The sequence below is a fragment of the Belonocnema kinseyi genome, chromosome 6 (genome assembly GCF_010883055.1).
Source record: "Belonocnema kinseyi isolate 2016_QV_RU_SX_M_011 chromosome 6, B_treatae_v1, whole genome shotgun sequence".
In the NCBI taxonomy this organism is placed as follows: Eukaryota; Metazoa; Arthropoda; class Insecta; order Hymenoptera; family Cynipidae; genus Belonocnema; species Belonocnema kinseyi.
Genome location: NC_046662.1, coordinates 103,349,205 through 103,357,353, shown reverse-complemented (window position 1 = coordinate 103,357,353; position 8,149 = coordinate 103,349,205).

Below are 8,149 nucleotides of genomic sequence, written 5' to 3'. Positions count from 1 at the left end.
CCTTCCACCACCAAGTAAGTGTGTGGAGGGTGTGTAAAGGAATAGAAAAGGTGTAAGAAAAATGTAAACCCTTAGGGGACACATTAGAAGCTTCCATTCCAATTAGGGATTAGAGTTAGAAGAGGAGCACAGATTCTTCAACGGACTAGTGAAGAAGCCATTACCGCTCATAGGACCTAGAATAGGAAATAAATAGGTTTCAAAGCAGCTCTAGGCTGTACCTCGCCCTTTGAGTTCTCACGTTATATCTGATCGTCATGTACATATAATTTTTTTACGAACTCAATAAAGCTTTATTATTATTATTATTATTATTATTATTATTATTATTATTATTATTATTATTATTATTATGTTCTATTAAAGTTTTACTCGGGTGAACCCGGTTATACATCATAGCCACGGTCTAAGTCAAGTGACTGACGAGATTAAAATGTTATAAGTCAATTCAAATAATTGAATACGATGCTTGGAACATCCTGCGATGATTTTGTAGGTATACAATTATTATTATTATTATTATTGTTGTTGTTGTTGTGTGTTTTTATTAAACTTTTACTCGGGTAAACCCGGTGATACATCATATCCACGGACTAAGTCAAGTGACTGATGAAATTAGAATGTTATAATTTAATTCAAATAATTTAATACGATGGTTGAAACCTCCTGCGATGATGTTGTAGGTATACAATTACGAGCGGCCACGAGCTTTGGAGGTGACAACAGTCACCTCTGGATGCTTTCTTAGAGCTACCATCTGCCACTCCACGGGTTTTTAGTCGCTCGCTTCCTGATGATCAAGAAAGTTTCTTACAATGCGACAGGTGTTTAATAAAACCGCCTTCTGAGCTGCTGCCAATACTCTACAGACTCTTAAATGTTCAAGATGTTCAGTGCATCTTGCGTGCACATTGCCTGTAGCCGAAATCACAATGGGATGAATGGATGCATGATTCAAATTCTTCCATATGGTCTTTACTTCATGCCTTAACTCGCTATACTTGTAGATCTTGATTGTATAGGTTGACTGCAAATTTCGGTTAAGCGGACAAGCAATGTCGATAATGTAGACTCTTCCACCTTTTTTTTTCTCGCATCACGATATCAGGTCGATTGGCCCTGATGTAATGATCCGTTTGGATAGTAATATCCCAATATAAGATGTAATCTTCGCTTTCTAAAGCGGTCATTGGAATGTATCTATGGAAGGGCACCCATTCTTTTAAGAGTTCTAGGTTTAGGACAAGTTGTTGATGTATAATGCCCGCTACATCATTATGCCTGTGCGTATATTCTCTCTGATCCATTACGCGACAGCCATCAATAATGTGCTCGATGGATTCGTTTGTATCTCCACATAATCGGCACCGGTCAACCACGTCTTGATGTAACACGTGTCTGCGATAATTCCTGGTGCTGACAACCTTGTCCTGTATTGCAATGACGAATCCTTCCGTCTCTGGATACAGAACACCCTTTCTTAGCCAAATACGAGTATTAGATGCCTCACTATCCACTTCACTTTGATCTAACGTGTTGGGATGCTCGCAATAGATGGTTTTCTGCCTCCACTGTATTTCTAATTCTTCTGTGATTTCTGCCCTTATATTCAAGGCCCTATCTGAGGACAAATTTAAGGGCGTGTAGTCAAGATCCGCTTGACAGATGGTTCTGTAAAGCGCAACATTTCGTTTGCTGTTAAAATAGTCTCGTAACTGTATAACATGTGACTCACACAGTTTTTTGACATCTACAACGCCCCTACCCCCTAAATGTTGTGGAAGAACTACCCTTTCAATCGCTGAATTTCTGTGGTACATTCGGTGCTTCGTCATTTCTACGTGAACAATTCTGTTTAACTTTTCAAGGCGTACAGCTTCAGGTCATCCATGTAAAGAAGATGGGTCACTTGATGACCATCATCATTATCATGTATTCTGAACCCATGAGACATGCTGTTTAGTGTTTTGCTCAATGGATTCAATGCTAAACAGAACCATAGTGTGCTGAAGGAGTCTCCTTGAAATATACCCGTCGTAAAGCGTATTGATCCAGTTATCATTGGTTGTCTATGATCAAAATACTTGATTCTTGTACCCCAGAGTCTCATCGCATGGCTTAGAAAGTCAATAATGCGTGGACAGATATTGTAAAGTTTTAAGACTTCAAGCAAATATTCATGCGGAATGGAAGGAAAAGCTTGCTTGTAGTCAATGTATGCCATGTGTAAGTTCCTTTGATGCTTACGAGCTTGAGTCATGGCAACAGCGTCTATAGTGGCTAGGTCTTTACAGCCTTGTGAGCTTTTACAACATCCTTTTTGTTCTTCCGTAAGAATGTCATTCTCGTCGCAATGAGAATATAGCTTATCTGCAATGATAACTGTAAGACATTTATAAATTGTTGGAAGACAGGCTATCGGTCGAAAGACAGATGGTTTTCGAGCGTCTGGTTGTTTTGGTAATATATACGTAGTACCTTGGAGCATAAAGCCTGGCATCAAATGTGGGTGCTCAATGATCTTCTGAAAACACCTTGCCAACACAAGATGTACACTCGTCAGGTACTTATACCAGAAGTTGTGCACCTTGTCCGGACCTGGAGCTTTCCACTTACTTGCCCTCTTCAAGACAACTGAAACATCAAAAGCTGTGATGTTTGTCAGATGCATTTCTGGGCTATTGCTTGCCCTTGCTTCCTCCAGTTTGAACCACGCAGTGTCCAAATTGCATCTATTCATTTTTCCCCAAACGCCCGACCAGTAGTTAGTCATATGTTCCAATTGAGGGACTTTGGTGCCATAGTGGTTATTTGGCTTTACTCTCAGTTCACGATAGAACCTTCTTTCATCTGTCTGAAAGTTTTGGTTTTGTTGCCTTGGTGCATTACTTTTCTTGTACCGACGCAGTCTGGCAGTAAGAACATCAAGTCTCTGTCGTTGAGAGTCTAAAATTTCATCCAATATTGCTGGTGTTACTGTCTTGATGTGCCGAGGGTGGATGATTTTAATAACATGGTTCATCAGCTTTCTGGTTCTCTTTCCTTTTTTATATTGAGTTAAACGACCCAATTTGCGCCTTACTTTGCTGACATCCATATCCAACCTGATCTTCCATGGTGGATCTCGATTCCTTGCTGGAACAAAAACTGCATTTGCAGGACTAGTTTTTCGGCCTAACGCTTGTCGCTTCCCGAGGATCGTCGGGGTGCCCCTGGAGCCACCGCTGGGGGCCACATCATGCGGGACGGTGGCGATGGTGAGCTGCAAGATGGTCAGGTAGATCTCACTAATCAAACAGCTGACCAGCAAGAACATCTGCGACAAACGATAAGTAGTGTAACATCAACTGTGCCTGCTGAGGATGCTTTGGCTAGCACCGGCTGTTTGCAGCCAACCACCTCGACAGAATTACCATGGGAGAGCATCAATTGGGATACCACAATGAAAGAGGAATTGTTGCGTCTCCATTATGAAAGTGCGAAGTTTGAAACAAACAAGGAAAAAGGATACAATTTAAGAACAAAATTTTCTGCAAAGTATCCTAATATACAAAAGGTCGCACTAAGAGATCTTATCGCTAAGGTGAAAGACATCAGGACTAATCTACATGTTACAGAAGACCGAGCAATGGAGATTAAACAACAGGTTGATTTGTCGTGGAAAAAGGACGGCAATGAACATCAGTTAGAGGAAGCCGTGACAAACGGTCAAGCAGGAGCAATTGATCTTCTTCCTCAACCTACTGATGATCCAACACCACCACATCCTCCAGAGGTGGATGACCTTATACAAACAGAGGCACAAGCAGAGGTTCAGCAACCAAAAAAGCGACGAAAATGGACATACCATATGAACAGAGATGTTATGCGCCTTTATGTTTTGGCAGAGAAATGTGGGGAAAGTGTGAGGAGAGGGCATTATAGACTCTTCTTACTTGAATACCCAGAGCTAGCCACAAAAATAAATGAGCAGAATCTAGCAGATCAAAAACGCTCAATATCTGTAAACAGACTGCTTTCGGCTCTTGAAATAGCTGCTATCAAAATGGAAGTGGAACGGCAGCTTCCTATTGATGAGCTCGCCTTGGAAGATGTGAATAACGAAGACTTGATTGATGCTGAAGGCATAGGTGCTAGGGATAATGAAAATCATGCACCGGATCCATTAGAACCACATCCGGATATTACTAACGATGATGTAGATAGGGAAATCAAGAAGAACTACAGCATCTGGAAAGGAATTTTGGTCATGCTTTACTAGAGTTCAGACTATCAGAGTTCAGTATTCAGTAGAGTTCAGTATTATAATTATTATTATTTTTTTAAAAAACATTTCAGTGTTGAAAATGTTGTCACAGGCTTATACTGCCCAACATGTCGAAGGCATTTTTGCTTAGAGATGGATTTTTATTTTTGGTCATTTTTGCACGAGGCTGTCCCGGTATATATCATCAGTCACGGACGCATTTTTATAATGCAATCAAGTGATCTGATGAGAGCAGTCTGCCCAGACATATTGGACAAAGCCTGGTTTTTACCCCATCATTGACGGACTGGGTTGCAGTCAAGTACACGATGGGGGGACCTACAGCTTAAGGTGGGTTCCGAACCACCAGAACCTCGGTAAAGGTACATTCAAAAATTTCCAGATAAATCGATGCCGAAAAATGTAAAGCCAACATGTTACTGACATGACTCAGGAAATAAAGTTGTAACCCAATTTTGTAAGTATAAAACACAATCAGAAACATAAAACAAATTTGTAGTGATGGTATTTTTCATTTGATATTTTTTATAAAAACAAAATATATCTACTTACATTTCTTTATATACTCGATGAATTAGATTACGACAGCACCGACAACGCCAATACGATATAACGATCAGCTGCTATAATGGATGGTCCGATTCGATAAATATCGAACAGTCGTCGTTCCAGTCTAATGGCACAAAATCAGCAGCTTTGAGGGGTCACCGCTCTACAAGTCTAGAGTTTCTCTAGGGAGAGTTGTGACACGTTGCCCCCCCCCCACTAGCCGACGCAAAACCGGAATCTGAAACACGTAGCGAAGCATGAAACATTTAAAGTATTCTTAAGAAGAGGTTATATTTCATAATATATTTTTTGTAGTATTTTTTGCGAAAAAAACTTAACTTTTTTAATGAAAGCAAAATGATGTTATGTTGCATTCTTTTCTTTCGTAATAGTTCTGACCCAGATTTTTACTTAAAACAAATCCCAAAAGTCACCATTTTGGATGTCCGCATTGTGAATATGTATTTTACATTTAAATTAATATTTTCCTTCTTTGAATCTAAAATTTCTGGTAAAAAATCTGGTGAAAATTCTGGTATAGAATTATTTCGCGTATACTATATAATATTTTACTTTTAGGTCTGCGACATTTTCAGTTGAGACTAATAATTTTTTATTGATTTAATAATATTTTATGTGAAATAACCAAATGAAGAATAATAGCATATGCATCAGAAATTATATTTCAATTGATTCAGAAGTATTTGTTCTCAGTATATTGGCGATATTTACTTAGCCCAATCTATTGATATTTCTGCAAAAAGGTATCGAGTTAGTCAATTTACTTTTGCTGAATAAAAATGTTACTTCTACATAAATATCCTGAATTTTCTTAATTTTTATTAGAACATTAATGCATATAACTTTTTACTGCTACATTTTTAAAATTCGAATATATTACTTTTGTTATAAAAATGTGAAGAATCCATTTTAAACAGCGAATAAGCACCAACCAACAATAATAGTTAATATTTTAAACAATCTTCATAAAAAGGCTCATTTGGCATACTTATACGTAGAAAATTCTTCTTTTCTGTGAGATCATTTATTTTCATGTGAAGAAAAAGAATGATACACATTGGAGTTTCATGAAACAACATTTTTCATTGATACATGTGCACAACTGACTTCCATCCAACAACATTTATCATTGTTATAAAAAAAATTGTGTTACCTAATAAAGTTATTATAGTATCAGTGCCATTGGTTGTATTGCTATAAAATGTTATTCCTTGGCAATATTTAACCCCTGTTCAATACTTTTGGGTCTCCAAACCCCGAACGAATTTTGGGAGTTTCAATTTCGATAGGAAGCCGTGGGTTTCTGGTTCCGAAGCGTGGCGAAAACTATAATCGAGAATTTAGAACAAGGCCTGTTAGAACGCAAAATGAAACTCTTATTGCCTCATATTTTGAATACAAAGAAGTATAGACGAGACCAGTGCGCGCCAGACACGGCAATAGTGCACGGAGAGACTTTGTATATTAGTATTTCTTTTATCGCATATCCATAATTCAAATAAAGTGTACAAATTTAGGGATAATCAAGGTTGAGTTAAAAAAAAGTCGAACAGTGACTATGAAAATGCGGACTAATATCTCTGATTGGAATGAATCGTACGAATTTTGCACTCTTACATAAAAAAATTACAATACTTCTAAGACGCTGTATTAAATTTTATAATGGATTCGAATAACGAAAATAAGGTATAGTGCTTTTAAAGAAGTGAAACAAAATGTTGTACATTGCATTACGAGCGCCTTACAATCTTTCTAAACCACTATACGAAAAATGGGGGCAACGTGATGTTGTGTTTCAGGCTCACGCATAGCAAAAAGGAAGATGGAGAGCAGAGCTGCCAGATCGTGGATGAAATTTACCCCCACCATACCTACCGTTTGGGAGCCGCAAAACAGAAGGTGCATGATTACCACTGTGAGTTCGTATGTAAGCCGAAAATGCACGATTCGACTTCGGAATTCTGCTGTACGATGATTGCCGATCTGAAGGCCTCGGAAGACTTCGGTGGTCTTCTATTTATATTTCGCTCCCCATTTGAAAGAAATTGAAGAAATTGGCTATTTGGATGTTTTGCGTGATTCTTAATTTCATGCATGCGTCGATTTTCAGGTTATGTTTCCCAGGTGTACATAGTATGGATATTATTGCTATTATATATATAATTAATGTTAATATTAGAATTATAAAATATTATATTAATATAAATGAAAAGTTGACTAACTTTTAATAGAAATAGTTAAACTTTCAACTAAAACAATTAGTATTCTGCAACAAAAAAATGTTGAATCAAATACATAACTGAACAAAAAAAATTTTTTAAATTGTTTTCAACATAATAGTAAAATTTTAAACCAAAAAATTACATTTTCATCCAAAAAGCTAAATTGTATACTAAAAAAAGGAATTTCTAATAAATTACATGAACCTTGCACAAAAGAAATTTATTTTCCATGAAGACTAATTTTCTGAACAAAAAATTAATGTTTAATCATAGTTAAATTTTCGACAACAAAGATTAATTTTCTACCAAGAAAGAAGAGTATTCAATAAAATACAAAAAATTTTTACTAAAAAGATCACTTTTCATTTAAACATAGAATAGTTAAATTTGTGATTAAAAAAAAAAAGTTTTAATCAAAAAGAAAATAAATTTTGTACAAAATAGTTACATTTTCAGAAAACAAATTTATCCAATTAATTGTAATCATCAACCAAAAAAAAATATGAGAAAAAAAACGTTAAAATTCTTTGAAATCGCTTGAAATTAATTGAAAATTGATTGGAATGTTCTAAAAATATCCTGAAAATTTTTGAATCCTTTAAAGCCGCTTAAAATTTTTGAAAGCTCTTGAAAATTCCTTACAATTTTAAAAATACCTTAAAAGTTTTCAAATTCTTTAAAATCTCATACTGAATTAATGAAATAAATTGAAAATGCCTTAGAATCTATTAAAATATCCTAATATATATCAAATCCTTTAAAATCTCATTTTAAATTACTGTCAAAATTTGAAAATTCCTTGGAGCGTTTTAAAATACTCTCAAATATTTGGAAACCTTCAAAATATTTTTAAAGACCTTGGCATCTTTTAAAGATTTCTAAAGTACTTTGGAATTTTTTTAAATAACCTTGCTAAAGTTGTTAAAATTCTATGAAATTCCTTTTAATTATAAAAATAAGTTGAAAATTCCTTGAGATCTTTCAAAATATCCTCAAATATTTAAAATCCTTAAAAACCTTTTGAAATCTTAAAAATTTTTTAAAGCTCTTGAAAATATCTTAAAATTCAATAAATACCCTGAAATATTTC